Genomic DNA, 15,316 nt, shown 5'->3' on the forward strand with positions numbered 1-15,316 from the left:
AAGGGCTTGCCAGAGAAATTTGATGATGACAATTTGCTGCCTCCTAATAAAACAAATTATGTTATTATTGATGATCTGATGAATTGTGCGTCACAGGATCAAGAAGTGGAAAAAGCTTTTACACAGTACGTACATCATAGAAATCTGAGTATTTTTTTCATTACGCAGAATAATTTCTGTAAGGGAAAAAGCAACCGCACCATCAGCCTAAATGCTAAATATATGGTGTTGTTTAAGAATCCCAGAGATAAATTACAGATTGCAACTTTAGCACGGCAGATGTACCCTAGAAATGCACAGTTCTTCATGGAAGCTTTTGCAGATGCAACACAAAAACCTTATGGTTACCTGGTTGTTGATTTAAATGCCTCCACACCTGAATCTTACAGATTAAGATCAGGGCTTTTCCCTCCAGACTGGCCTGTTGTATACACTATGAAAAAGGCCACTCGTGGTTACAAAAGGTGGTAGCTTAACCGCTCTGTGTTCTTTGAGTCTCGTTAGCCAGTTGGTCAACATGTCCAGCCGCGTAAAAAGAAACCTCCCTCTCTTAAATCTTCTTATTAAGGCTCCTCCACATCAGAGGAAAGCCATTTTATATGCAGCATCAGATGATCTCATTGCTGCAATCTCAGAGATAGCCCTCAATACTTTAAAAGGCAATATTCCTCTGTCTCCCCGCCAGGTGCGTATATTAAGAAAAAAACGCAGCCTTATCAAAAGCCTCAGCAACAAAAGGGTCTCCATAAAAAGGAAGAAACAAATAGTCAAACAGTCTGGGGGTTTTCTCGCACCACTACTAAGTTTTGCCATCCCTCTAATAACAGGACTGTTAACTAAGCAGTGATGGAGTATGCTGAAAAGATGTACCTGGTTCCCAGCCATCAATTAGAACAATTGAAAGGAACCCCTCCTAAGGAGGAAGACATCAGAAAGGCCACTATCTATTCACTCGATACTGAAATGAAGGAAATTCTTCACAGGGTGGATTTATCTCAGGATGAAAAAGCCAGATGTTATGCTGCCCTGCTTCAGAGATATCTAATTCATGTAAGACATAGGGAGGCAGAGAAAGAAAAACTAAACCTGTTTCTACCACAGCCCCAACAGGCCTCTGCAGAACCCCCTGTAAATTCTGATGCAATCATTCAAGAAATACTGGACAGTCTGCCTGCTAGATGTAAGAATCATGCTAGGTTGTTGTTAAACAAAATGCTACAGAACAAGAGTGTTTCTACGTGGAACGACAACGGTGTCTTTGTGTATAAGGGCAAAGCTATAGATGGATCCAATATTTTGGACCTGATTAAAGGAATCACGCAGTCCCGTGCCCTCTCTGTAAAGCACCGACCCATAGGATGGGATGTTTTTATGACAGCCCTAGCTGAACTAAACATTCCTACATTTGTTGTGGGCAATGTTGCTAACAGGGAATCTTTAGACATGTTAAAGAACCCCTCTATCTCTTCTAAAAAACATGTTGCTGCATGGCTTGACCTATAGTATCTCTGCTGAATGTTTTATAAAGAAATAAAACTTTCAAATGTGTGCTTAACCTTATATGCTGACTGTGTCTGATTGTTTTACAGGTATAAAAACCACCACAACAGTATAAATTATTTAAACCCTCCGGGGTGCTTTATTGGGAAACACGGCTATGAAAATCATTGCAGGATATACAGCTCTGGAATGGTTGAAACACAGATGAGGAAGGTCTGGGCATATTTCTCTTGTTTACAATCTGTTCCACCATCTGATCATTTCTCTCTAAATCATAAGAATACAGTTCTTGAACCTGTTTAAATGTTAAACCCTTACAACGCTGTTGTAGAAAAAATACACAGTGGTAGCCACAGGCGACAGAATCTTGGGCTTGTAATTGTCGGGGTTGAAAAGCAATCTTAGAGGTATTTTTCCTTAAAAATTTTATAATGGTCTTGGGAATCAGCGGGTGGTTTGGAGGATGTCCATAGGAATCAAAAAATTCACCACTGTTATCTTCTGTCAGGTAGATGGCTAGCCAGTGTTCTCCAGGCATGTTGTTTGGATGGGTATTGACTACTAGCTCCACAGGTCTTTGTAGTAATCTCTCTTTGGGGAGTCTGTCACATGGAAACACACCGTAAAAAGGTTTTCGCATGTAGGGGTTTGAAGAGAGGATGCGTGTTAACTGCACGCTGTCCATGTTTACATATAGTCATACAATACATTTCTTCTGTGATTTATCTCTATCACGCTGTCAAAAACTCCATACACTATCATGTTGACTGTAGCTGGGAGAGCCCTAGCAAATCGAACTTCTGCTCTCAGATTCCCTGTTTTGATCAAAGAATAGTGATCCCCGCATTCTTGGTCTGGAGACAGGTCGAAAGCAAAAGGAGTGTAGCCTCTCGCAAACTCCTCGCAGTTAATTAAAAGAGCCCTATCTTTCATATGTTTGCCTGCTGTCTGCACCAGGCTCATGTATTCTCGAACACAGTTTCCGGTTTCAAATTCTGGCTGATGAGGCTTTGTGGGAATTTGGAAACCATCGACGTACAGAGATACAAAACTGATGTCATAATGCTTAAAGTTAAAAGGGTTTTTATTGTATATTCCACTGAAGGAATCATTATCCACCAACCCTATAACTACTTGCTTGGGTAGCTGGCCCAAAAACAGATTGTCCTGATTGCTGACACGGCTTCCTCCTGGGATGCTAAAAACTTTCATGCTGACACGATCCACTGGGTATTTGGCATTGGATGTCAACAATGCCTCTGCATGTCCTAACCGGACACCTGGTGCCACTCTCACCTTCTTTACAAAAAGTGAAGCTGATAAAATTTGCAATTTGTGGCGGCTGTTTGCATCATTTGTCATCAGGCAGAAAGCGTCTTTGTTGCGTGTCAGTTTAATTTTCACATCCACGCCGTTTAAAAGCAATTTTTCTTGAAAAAACAGATCAGCATGGAGATGTCCTAGGAGGTCTATTTTCTGGCTTTCAGCTGTCAGTGCAGCCCTTCTAACAAATCCTTAATTATCCCCATCCAGGGTTGCTGTTTCGTGTTCTCCAGGTGTGTCTTTGTAAAATAGCCCTGCAGAGAATTGTGTGGCTAGCGTATCATCACTGTAGTTCAGCACAGATTCTAGGAAGGCTCTATAAGGGTAGCAGTTATTGCTCTGACTGATGAGACGGTCTCCCAGGGTCACATCCAGTTGACTAAAAATGGAGGCCAGCGGATAATTCACTAAACCCACATTCGCATCTCTGGCCAGGTTTGTTCCATCGTGGTTCACAATTTTGCAGCACACATATAGCATTGTATTGTTTAAATCCATATAATCTTCGCCATTTCCAGCAATGTAGAATTCTAGTGGTGCAGTTTCCGTTAGCGCTGCCAAGGGAGGGACCTCGATAAATAGGCTTCTCTCAATACTGGTCTGGGTAGACCCTATCTGGAATAGATCTAATTCAGATTTAGTGCATTCCTCAGAACTGCAATGGATGAAGGCCATGCTGGTTTAAAATATATCTCTTTTTCGGGCCGGTACTGTTTGCCTCTTCTTTCTTGAAGTTTTCTGCTTCTGAGGCTTTTTCCTCAACAGCGGTGCTCTTTTAAAAGGTCGAGGAGGGCCTGTTAATTGTACCCGTGATGCTTTTCTTTTCAAGGCCTTTCTCCTCTTAATATACATCAGCTCTGAGCCCTCTTGTTGGGGTTGTGGATTAACTCTATTCAAAACTGCCTGAGTAACCTGCCCTACCACATCTTTAGCAATATTCCTAGCAGCTGTTTTAGCATGTGGCTTAATAATCTCTAGGCCTCTTCTCAAAAGTGGTACGGCTTTTCGAAAAAGGCTCCTGAATATCCCCCCGATTCCTGCCCCATACATAACAGGCGTACCATGGTACCCCGGAAGAGCATTTCCAGCCTGGGCCCTGTAATAATTCCGGTAAAGGGTTGGGTCACCGTAGGTTTTCAGTATCACCATTTTTCAAACGGCAAACCTCTGCGTGGGCGAAAGTGTACCTTCACAATCACCTTTCCAAAATGAAATGGTAAGTTTTTGTTCTGATCCCTCTTTATTTCAACATTAATGGTGTCAATATGATGCTTACTTACCGGAATATAGTGTGGTTTGTCATAAACAATGTTGACACATTCGTTATTCTGTCCACGCACTGGTACAGAGTGCAATAAGGGTACATAGAAGTCCCCAACTATCTGATGCTCTACGATGTCGGTGTAAATGTATAATGTGTTGAAGCCTCCTGTAATGTCTGCTGTAAAAGGCAGCTGACGTACATGGATGTTGGAAAACAACCCTAATATGTGGGCTAGTTCTTCGCTGCTTTTAAACGTGCAACCATCATCTGATTTAAGTCTAACCATTCTAGTCACTTGGTCATAATGTAGGACCATATCGGGGTGCTCGCTGCTCTGGTCTAGTATAAGGCTGTTCATGTTTTCCAGCAGTTCAGGAAGGCTTGAGTAATAACCACGTCGCAGACGATAGGACCATATTTTTTCTCCATTACCAATTTCAAATCGGGAATCAGAGGTTAGATTGTTCCAGCTGTGTGGGTACTGTATCTCAACCAGACCTACTTCCCACGCCCCTGGTAGATCCAGGGGCCTTGCTAGGCGAATAGTAAAAGCTGAGCTAGTGTTCTGCGGAAAAACAGTTACACAGGCATTGCTAGGCAGAGTAATGTAAAAACCACTATTCCCCATTCTTCTGTGCAGGTTCACAAAGATCAGAAGCAAGTACCCAACTGTTGAACTTACTGGGCCAGCCTAACCATTTCACTAAATGATACTTTTTCCTACCCCTGTCTTTTGTGGATAGAATTGTTTCAATCCTGTACAACTTGTCCTGTTTGTCATTAACCTTCTGCAACTCTTCAGAATAGAAAGAACCAATTACAGGCTCCCCAGCATAATCTTTTAACAGGAAGACAGGTTTCCTTCCTCTTCTGATGACCTGATCCACTATAAACAGCTCTGTGGTGAAATTTTGTTCATACCCCTTGACAAATACCCCCTTGCTTTTAGAAATCCTCACGTGGTCTCCTTTCCTGAACAGCGTTGATACCTCTTTTCTGTAAATACAGTCTCCATAAATGGTTTTCCATACCGCCAGGGCATTAGAATGGTTAATATCAATAGGCCTTGCTCTGACAGTTCTATGAAAACTATGATTATAACTTTTTAAGAGTTGTGGCAGGATATTGATATAACTATAGGTATTGTTAGCTGTAAAATACCTCCACATTTTTTATTTCAGAGTACGGTTAAATCTTTCAACAATAGCAGCTTTTACTTCATTATTGCTGACGAAGTGGTGAACTCCTTGCTGCTTTAACAGGCCATTTACGGCTCTGTTTAGAAACTCTTTGCCTCGGTCCGTTTGGAGCTTTTGGGGCTTTCTTCCGCTCTGACTGAATATAACGTTAAAAGCTTTAGAGACCTCTTTGCCTGTCTTGTCTTTTAAAGGCAATGCCCATGCATACTTAGAAAGAATATCTATGACTGTTAAAATGTACCTATAGTTCTTGTTGTGCTTAGAAAATTGTTGCATATCTACTAAGTCAGCCTGCCATTGAGCATTGATATCAGACACAATAGTCTTGTTTCTTTTAAAATGGATTCTGGCTGGCTTATGCAATGTGTAAGCATCTTGGTCTGAAAGCCATGTCATAACATGTTTCCTTCTTAGTGTTTTACTGTGCTTTTTTGCCTCCTGAAATAGATGGTTCACTCCCCCAAAGCTCCCAGCCTCCTCAGGTGTGTAATGTGTGGTTTTTAGAATTTCATCATGCTCTCCCATATTGCTGGTTGATACAGGTATGGACACCGATGGCTAAAGTAAACTATTTTTATTGGTACAAAAAAACTCCTGCTTCAAGCTTTCAGGGTTCAGGCTTGGGACAGACACATGAAATGCAGGAAATATTAACAGCCTGTGAACTCTCAATGTGTAGATTTTCCATATCACCATCATGCGTCACATCTTCCTATAGAAAAAAAAAAGAGAGGCACTTTAGCATCGGGGTTGCACCAAACTGGGAAAAACAACACACTAATAAAAATACAGCTCAGAAGCACCTACCTGTAGACACCCTTGCTCCATGCCTTCATTTAAATCTTCCAGCCACTCGTTTTCTTCAGCCTCCATTTCCACCATGGGTTTAAAAAGTACACTTCCATCCACAACCTCAGCAGATTTCATAAGTTGTTCTTCCTTCAGGAAATGAGCCTTCAGATCACACCCACAATCACACTCTGTGTCGGACATGGATTCACTAGAATTTGCCTGGAATGAGGTTTCAGGGTCTGGATACTGTCCGGCAGTGAACACCGCTACAGGTAAGTTTGGGGTTGAAACAGACCGTTTTTTTCTAAAATGCTCTGATTCTTTCTTTCCACTGCTAATTTTTATATTCGCTGGTGGAAACGATAATCTCCTAGGCTTTACCCGCCTTTCTGAGCACATTTTCAAAGGAGCTGGAGGATAGGAAAAACCTACTAGCCCATATGCTGATTCGCACGCAGGTTCCATGTTCGATCCTCAGAGCGTGTCTGGGCATGCAAAATGCACTTCTGTACCTGGTCTCTCCATCCCCTCTCCTGATTGGTTAGGGATTCAAAACCTCCCCCTAATGGGTGACGTAGCTGTAGAGGGGTTACTTATCCCTAATGGGCTGTTCTGGAGAGGTGGGGTGGAAATGGACCCCTTTGGGGTCCATTTCTGGCACCCTGATTTCCCCTAGGAGTTTTAAACCTCTTCAGATTGGTCCTCTGGCATCCACGTGCTCGTAGAGGGGTCACATGCCCCTATAGGGAGCAGTCTGGAGAGGGGGGTGGAAATGCACCCCTTTGGGGTGCATTTCCGGTACCCTGCTTTCACCTTTGGGTTTCTTCAGATTGGTCCCCTGGAGACCACATGCTCATAGAGGGGTCACATGCCCCTATAGAGACCAATTCGGGACCCCGTTTTAAGTAAAAATACACCCATTGGTCCAGTGAGGGCCACGTGCTCCTGGGGGGTCACAGGGCTACCGTTTCCGGGGTGGGGCACGAGGGCTGGGGCTTCTGGGGGACAGGATATCCAGTGAGGTCACCAGGGGAAATGGAAATCATGGGTGGGCCTTCCGGGGGGGCCTTCCGGGGGGGGCTTCCGCTGACATCACCCGTCAAACTCAAATGGGGCGTGGCGTAGCGGTTTGACGTGAGGTGGTCTACTATTACTACTGTCCTATACTCTAAATACATGTTTAAATTTTAACATCTCTCCTGCTTTTGGAGGCCTTGGTTAGGTGTGCTCTGGAGTTTGAGATTGGTTGTATTTAGGGTTGCCAGATTCATGGCCTGAGACTGATCCTGTATCTTTAGGAGAAGAGAAAGTCAGCCAAGTGCAGGTGTTCTTGCAACCCTGTAATGAGAAAAACCACAAGGTGGAATTCTCCCTTCCCCTTCCCCCTGCACAACTTTTAAAGATCTTGGTTGCAAGAGGTCTTCTGTATCTTTAAAGAAGAGAAAGTCAGTCAAGTGCAGGGGGAAAGGAGAATTCCACCTTGTGGTTTTTCTCATTACAGGGTTGCAAGAACACTGGCACTTGGCTGACTTTCTCTTATCCTAAAGATACAGGATCAATCTCAGACCCTGAACCTGGCAGCCCTAGTATGTATTGCTGCTATTAATTTGCATTGTTTTAGCTCTCGTTTTGTTTTATAAGCTGTATTTTATTTTGTATGGGAAAGCATAGTTTATAAATAAATCAAATGTTAAAGGCACCACCCACTTAACTACATGTTGGGGGCACCACACATATTCAAGCAATCTTGAAGGAGGAGTGGCCTAACCCCTCCTTCAATACAGCCCAAGGAGTCATTTGGGGCAGTGATTTAATGCAACCTTTGCCAACCTGGCACCCTTCACATCTTTTGGCTATAACTATAACATGGCTGTTGTAACTGGCGCTGATGGGAGTTATAGTCCAAAATATTTCAAGGGTGCCAGGTTGGCAAGGCTACATAACAGAGAAGGCTGAAGGGCTACCTGTAGATCAGCCATGGTCCCATGCAATCTGCTCATATGGTTTAGCACCCTCAACAACATTAATGCCACAGTACACCTCTCTAACCATGCAGTGCAAGCGCTTTGGGGCATCAAAATATTTTGGGCTTGTGCTACCAAAGTGTTGAAAAAGTCACAAGTGTTTGCAGAAGCTTCTGTAGATCAGCCTCAGATGGTGAACGCAGATGAAGTGGTCACCACATGGTTTGCTGCCAAGAGTTTCATCACTCACCCCATCTTACACTAAACTCCCTTCTGTACTACATTTACCTGGGGGTTTCCAACACCAGTGTTTCTCTCGTAAGGATAAGGCCAGTGAAGAAAAAAAAGATTGTTTGCTGGGCTGAAGGGGTGGGGGAAGCTGAAAGATTATCACACTTCTGAAAAGGCTCCCAGTGGAAGTCTGTCAATTACATACGGCTGATCAACCCACCCGATGTTTGTTTCTATTTGTTTTGAGGAAGAAGGGTTGTGGGAAATGGGCATAGATGCATATACATCCATGTCACAATAATGACAGTAAGAATGCAGGTCCACTGTCTTCATAAATACAGTGTAGCCATATTGGAGGCACTATGAATTGGCTCACAGTAACACAACTGGCTCAGTTACACAAAGGTAACACTAGATAACATGTATCCATGGTATCAGACAGCCTTTCCCAACCTTTGGGTCTCCAGACGTTGCTGGACTACAGGTCACCATTGGCCATGCTGGCTTGGGCTGGTGGGAGTTGTAGTCCAGCAACATCTGGCGATCCAAAAGGTGGAAAAGGCTGGTATAACGGATCAGACAATCAATACATATTCACCATCACTTCCAATTGTTTATCTGAGCTCATACATTTATTTTGTTATAATTAATTTTCTTATTTTAATAGCTAGTACAGTGTCAGCTCCAGGTTTGAGGGAACCCTTACCAGAGTGCTCTCTGGTGTTCCTCTCCTAGATTGGGGGGACCTGGTGGACTTAGTGGACAGCTGCGGTACTCTGATCAGCCCTGGGCAGCTGAATCTGGGAACTGCCATTTTAATTTCCCACAATGCCATGAAGCTTTCTCAGTGGTTCCCAGACCACACCAGCCAGTACTGATCACAGCACCAGAAGAAAAAGTAAAAGAAGAAAAAGAAAAGGATGGCCCTCAACAGGCATCAACAATGGGAGATATCTGTTGGAATAGGCAAACTTGCATGTTCCCTTGTAAAAGGGAGATGTTCCCTTTAAGGGATATTTGGGAAATATCCCATGTACCTGTTTACCATGATGTAACTTCCTAGTTGGGTGGGATTAGTTACCTGGCTTCCTCCTCCTTTGTCCTGGGGATTCCTGCATAATCTCCATTACTGAGTTTTTTATCTCTGGGAGAGGCTGCATGGCATATGCTCTCCTGACAGCATCACTACCAAAGACTAACATGGACTAAGACTTCTACTTTTTCTTTCATCTAAGCTAGAGCCTATGTTTCCTGAACATATGAAAGGTCGTGAGTAAATATTCTTTATCTTTTTACCTTAGAAGACTGTGTGTGGGTTATTTGACTAACTAGTACATCTGTGGGAAAGGTGTAGACTGGTTTATATTCTCACTCTACTGCTTGCGTTTATATCTCTGCTAAGAAATAGGACCATGAAACCATTTCCTATTTCATTTTATATTTTTTAAAATACCAAACAATATCAAGGCCTATAGGTAACAGATTGTCCTCAGGTATGGAGCAACTTGAAACTGTCACACCTTCAGAACCAGTCATACTGCCATCCAAAGAAAACAGTAAATTGGATGTGTCAGCCCTCTTTTTGCGATAGTACTGACCAATATGGAGTACTGTCACCTCTTCTTGTTTTGCTGTCCATGGCAGCCATTTTGTTCTGGCACCCATTTTATTTCTGGCAGTTTTATCAAGATATGAGTACTGGCACCCATTTTATTTATTTATTTAAAAAGCATTGGGATGCATCACCTGGCTTATGCATGAATTCCTATATATTTTGGGATAACTACCTGGTTGTCAGTGGAGACTAGCCCACTAGGGCGAATGGGGCACTATTCCACCAACCTCATTCTGCCCTTAGCCAGCCCCTTACTTGCTTGCCTTCTTACTTACAACCAGTGCTGTCAGCTTCTTCCTCCTTATACTGTTACCTTTGTGGAACTTAGAGGATAATGAGTACAAAACTAGAATTAGTTGGCTTCACCCATCATTGGCTCCACCTACTGTTGGCCACCCTGCCTTCTATTCTACCAGTCCCAATGGGCATCAGCTACCACTGATGGTTGTCATGGTAGCCATGAAGTCTTAAGCTACTCCTATTATGAGAGATCTCAGCATTAACATTGAAGTTCTTCTAAACTTAGGGGATCCCAACTCCAAAACCACCTCAGTCAAGGAGTCAGCTAGGCAGTGGGATGGATTAACAGAATCTCTCATCTGCCCCTAATGCACAACCCCTTGATCAGACACTTGATAGATGTTGGCTGTGACAGATAGAAAGACCATTTCTCTTGCCAGGTTCTCTAAAAATAAAATTACTCTAATTCCCTCATCAAGCTCTTGTCAAGCTGCACTGCACTTCCATCTTACACTGATGTTGCATAGAGAAGCCATCTGGACATACTTGAATGGACTCCCTGACACATCCAGTCGTGCCTTTTATAATCACATCTCTTTCTTCCAGGATCAAATTCCAAATGCTTGCTGTTTTCTTAGATACTAATCTGGCACTGAATAGCAGCACATAGAGCAGGAAAGGGCAATTGAAGTCATTTCAACTGGGGGAAGTCATCAGTTGTCTAATCTCCTTTGACCTACAAGAGTTCCCCTTGTCAGATTTCCTATATTTTGTGCTAACCTCTCTTCCCTGCCATATCCCAGCAGAGCACTCTGCAAGAATTCTGGACCATCTCTCCCAAGGTTACACGCTGCTTCCTTGACATCCCTAAAAACAGTGCTTTGGTTGCTTGCCTGTTTGGGTATGTCTTTCCAGTACCAATATTGGAAATGTACACAGTCCAGCAATCCTACAGAGTCAGATCTGTTGGCTTAAACCCAATTGCTTGATCTCAACACAGCAGACATTTTCTTCCTGAGCAAGTACAAAGAGAAGAATGTTTGCATTAAGACAAAATCTGAAAGTTTGCTTACACTGAGAAAGCACTGCTGTGCTTTTAAGTCTGAGCATAGGAAAATGTTACATTCTTAGGGCAGCTATAAATAGTTCAAGTTTTCTTGGAGGAGAAATATTTACTTAATAAACTAAGCCTGCCTGACATCAACCAAATTTAGTGTGAAGGAGGGAATGCATCAAAACCCACACATTTCCACCAATACTGGCCAAATTATGAACGTCAATGTGTAAATAGAATCTGTCCTCAAGATCCTTCTGCCTATAATGATGATATCTTGGCCTTATACATCTATCTTGGCCTTATACAGTTCTTCCCTCACCATTTTATCTTTACAAGAACCCTGTGAGATAGATAAGGCCAAGATAGAGTCACCCAATAAAAGCTTCATGGCTGAGTGGAGATTTGAACCTACCACTCTCCTGCTTTCCTGACAGTCTAACCACTGGTTCAGTCTCTCAGCTAAGAGATTTTGCATGGTAACTCCCCAAGGATGCCCATGTTACAACTTGCAAGTCAAAAGATATTGCTTTCTAAATGATGCTTGTGTTTCTTGCTAAATTACACTTTTATATCTTGCAGGGACATGTCAATCTGTTCACATATTTAGGTTATCATTGGGGGATTTCCTCTCATTCCACTTCCTTCTGAACTGACGTACACGGTTATCAAGGCCTTTCTGGTGGCGATGCCATATTTGTATATTCCCTCTCTAGGGAATTTCTTGTGCTCTGTTCTTTTCCCTCTTTCAGAACCAGTGAAAACCTTCCTACTGGAGCAAATGTTTGGGGAATAATAGTTTCTTCTGCTATACTTCTGCTGTACTGCTAGCTAGGGTTTTTTCATATATGAAATTTCAATATCAGTTTTATCAACATTATTATTATGCTCAGATTGGTAGCAATTCATTTTCTTTTGCTGTAATGCTATATTGATTTTATTTGCGATATATTGTAATGTTAAGTGTTATTGTTGGTCTTCAGTGTGAGGTATGAAGCAGGAAAGTGGCATATTAATATTTTAAGTGTGTGTTTCAGATTCTACCAACCCCCACAAGCGGAAAACACAGTCAGCATATCCTAAAATCGGAATTATCAGCTTCTATATACAGTGATCTGGGAGCTAGAAGTTACTTAAATTGATCCCCTCACAAGTGACCAAGCTCTATAAAAATTTAGTACCATCTTATTAAGGACTCCTCACCTGTGATCAGGCATATTATATATAAATAGCATACAATGCCATATATTATCAAGGAGAGAACTGTGCTAGAATCTGTCTCCCAATTTTTTTTAGTGCCGGGAGAGGTTTTTTTTTAATGTAGAGGACCATTCAAACATACAATTTCCTTCATGCTTTTTGAAGTGGCACAAGCTCAACAGAAGCGTACCATGTGGCTATACCAAATGCATAGATTAGTTTATAGTAACACCATAAATCAGAACTGCTCATGTCATTTCTTTTGGGCATCTTAAAGAAACAGTATAAAGTTATTATTTGATCCACTACCAGGAATTTATTGCCAGAAACATGCAAACTATCCAGTGCCACAGGCACATTCAGCAGTAACAATGCCCTCTATATTTTGCTCCCCATGGAAATCAGTTTTCTGTTGGGTGTAACCTGAAACCAATTCCTAAGAGTTGGGGTTTTCATTCCCCCTTCCCCTGATGATATTTTTGAAAGCTGGTCCTCATAGTTGCAGAAGGAAGAGTGCATATGGGCAAACAGTGGATGCATTTTTGCCGCTGCTCTGTTCGCATTCATCACGGAGTAAAAACAAACATATGTTCTAAAGTGTGATGAAAGTGGTTTTTCCTCACAATTGCTGCATTCTGGTGCATTTGTTTTTAGGGCAGAGATGCAGTGTCAAAGCCACTTCTACCCTGCTTAGAAGAATAGGTCTGTCTTCATCTTCATCTACACCTGTGGTGTAGAACTTGGTGAGCTACATTGCTTTGGCCTGGATCCAAGAAGCCATGCAGGTAGCAACTGTTCACTCACTTTTGAATCCCCCATTTCCAGTACCTAGCAAACTACATCTGAAACTCAGAGCACTTTTCAGAGGAAACTCCAGCACACCACAAAGAGTTGCTATAGAGAACAGAATTGGGTGGGGAAGCCCAGGTTTATATGCAGAACGGCTTACTGTGGATTAGCGATGGGTGAGAAATTCTATTCAGTTTGCATTTCAAACTAAATCTATCAAATTCACACTTTCTGAAACAATATGAGAACCAAAACAAAGGTGTCCTTCAAAATTCACACTTATTCAAATTTTGTAATGAAGTTTGCCAACCACACAATGTTTATAAAAGTGCTTATGTTAGGGGAAAGTGTGCATTAAAATGAATAGATGAGTGAAGATAACATGCAAGATGCAAGATGAGAAATTACTTGCAAAAATGTGTACATTAGTCAGAACTGCCTACAAAAATGTGTTTATTAGGAGACATTCACACTAAACCTTAAAAAAAAAAACACCACAATGACTTCGTAGAGCTGGAACATAGGAATTTCCCCAATATGCCATTTGTTAGAACCTGAGAAGATAAATGCATCCTTCCAAAACCATTGCCTCTGCTTGGCATGTCTGTCTGCTGTTTGTCAGAAAGCCCAGCTCTTTCCGTGCCACTCCTACCCATGCTACTCATACCCCAGTTTTCCCTCTGTTTCCTTTCTACCTCTGCTTTAAATGCTCCAGACTCTTTTTTAAATATCCAGTCAAGATCAACTATGCAAATGAGTTCCAGAAAGGATCTCAACAGGTAACCATGTTAATCTGTTATCGTAAAACAGAACAGAGCCCTACAGCACCTTAAAAGAGTTGCTAATTCATGGCTGGTGTACATTTATGGAGAGTGGAACCCTTTTCACCAAGCATAGAACACATTTAATGCTCATAACCATTGTTTAAATACATCAACGAACAAATGAACAAAACAGTCTAGGTTCTTTCATTGCAGAATTTACTGGTGGAGAGGTTGACTTGGCAGTCTAGACCCCCCACACACACACACCCCTTGTGTACAGCTAAGGCTTGAACAGCCTATGATTTGTATCATTTTCTCTTATATCACCAGATGTGCCTTTATCTACTGTGTTTGTTGTGTATTCTGCTATAAAAAACAACCAAAGCGCTTTTAATAGTATTGATGATGAAGCACTCCTTGCTTGAATTGTAACCAGAGACAAGACTTGAATATTGTAAACAGACTTGCTGTGGAAACGGAGACATAGCAGTAAACCTTCTGTCCCATGCTAACCTAAATGACAAAATTCTTAGCCATTACATTTTGCCACTCTTCATAAGAGCATCAACAATGTGCTGCTATATCAAAACTGTAGCAGACCATCTAGTCTGGCTTTCCATTTTCAAATAGCAACCAGTCAAAAGCCTCTGGTCACTCTCAAACAGCATGGAGGCAATCATCTTCCCCTGTTGCTTGACCACGGTTGCTTAAACATGGAGGTTCTGTTTAACAATCCTCCTCTGTAAATTTGTCTAAATTTGTGAAAGCCATCTGAGCTAGATGCCATCTCCACATCTCAGGGTAGTAAATCCCCATACGTTAGTTACATATTATACAAAGTTGAACTCTTTTCTATTATTCCCCATCTGATCTTGATGAAGAAAAGGAATTTTACTGACAGCTCTCCGATGTTGCGTACAAGCTTTCGACCTTCCAGAGATTTTTCTCCAACAGACAGGCTGCTTTCACAGTACAAGAAAAATCAATACAGGCTATATCTTCTCTCCACCCCTCCCTCTTGACCTACAGGGGCGACACCCCAAAATCTATGCAGCAGCTCGGCATTTCTCTCTTTCCCCTCTTAAGGGGGAAGCATCAACCTTCAAGGTTGTTTCAGCATCAACCCTTCGTAAATCCTCAGCAAAGCAACCCTTGACAGCATTCTTCTATACAGAAAATAAAGGCTTACCTTCCAAAGTGATGTGTTTTCTCAAGAATGGCACTTCCGGCATGTACCTGATGCTTTTTGAACAGATGGAAACTGTTTCTCTAGGAAGCCTCTTTGCCATTCGGGTCATTATGACCCATTCTCCAAAAGAGAAAAAGCTCTACTGCCAAGTGGTGGTGCTGTCATCATCTTCGAATCTCTGCTGGCCCCACC

General features: G+C 42.2%; 1 protein-coding gene across 1 annotated transcript in view; it reads right to left on the reverse strand.

Moving 5' to 3' along the window:
- Positions 1-15,259, reverse strand: part of A4GALT (alpha 1,4-galactosyltransferase (P1PK blood group)) — a 69,517-nt gene extending 54,258 nt beyond the window's left edge. The window contains exon 1 of the mRNA XM_061582322.1: positions 15,125-15,259. The gene's annotated coding sequence lies outside the window, so the exon portion shown is untranslated. The remainder of the gene's footprint in view (positions 1-15,124) is intronic.
- Between the last annotated feature and the right edge of the window lie 57 nt (positions 15,260-15,316).

This window comes from Rhineura floridana, chromosome 8, assembly GCF_030035675.1.
Source record: "Rhineura floridana isolate rRhiFlo1 chromosome 8, rRhiFlo1.hap2, whole genome shotgun sequence".
NCBI lineage: Eukaryota > Metazoa > Chordata > Lepidosauria > Squamata > Rhineuridae > Rhineura > Rhineura floridana.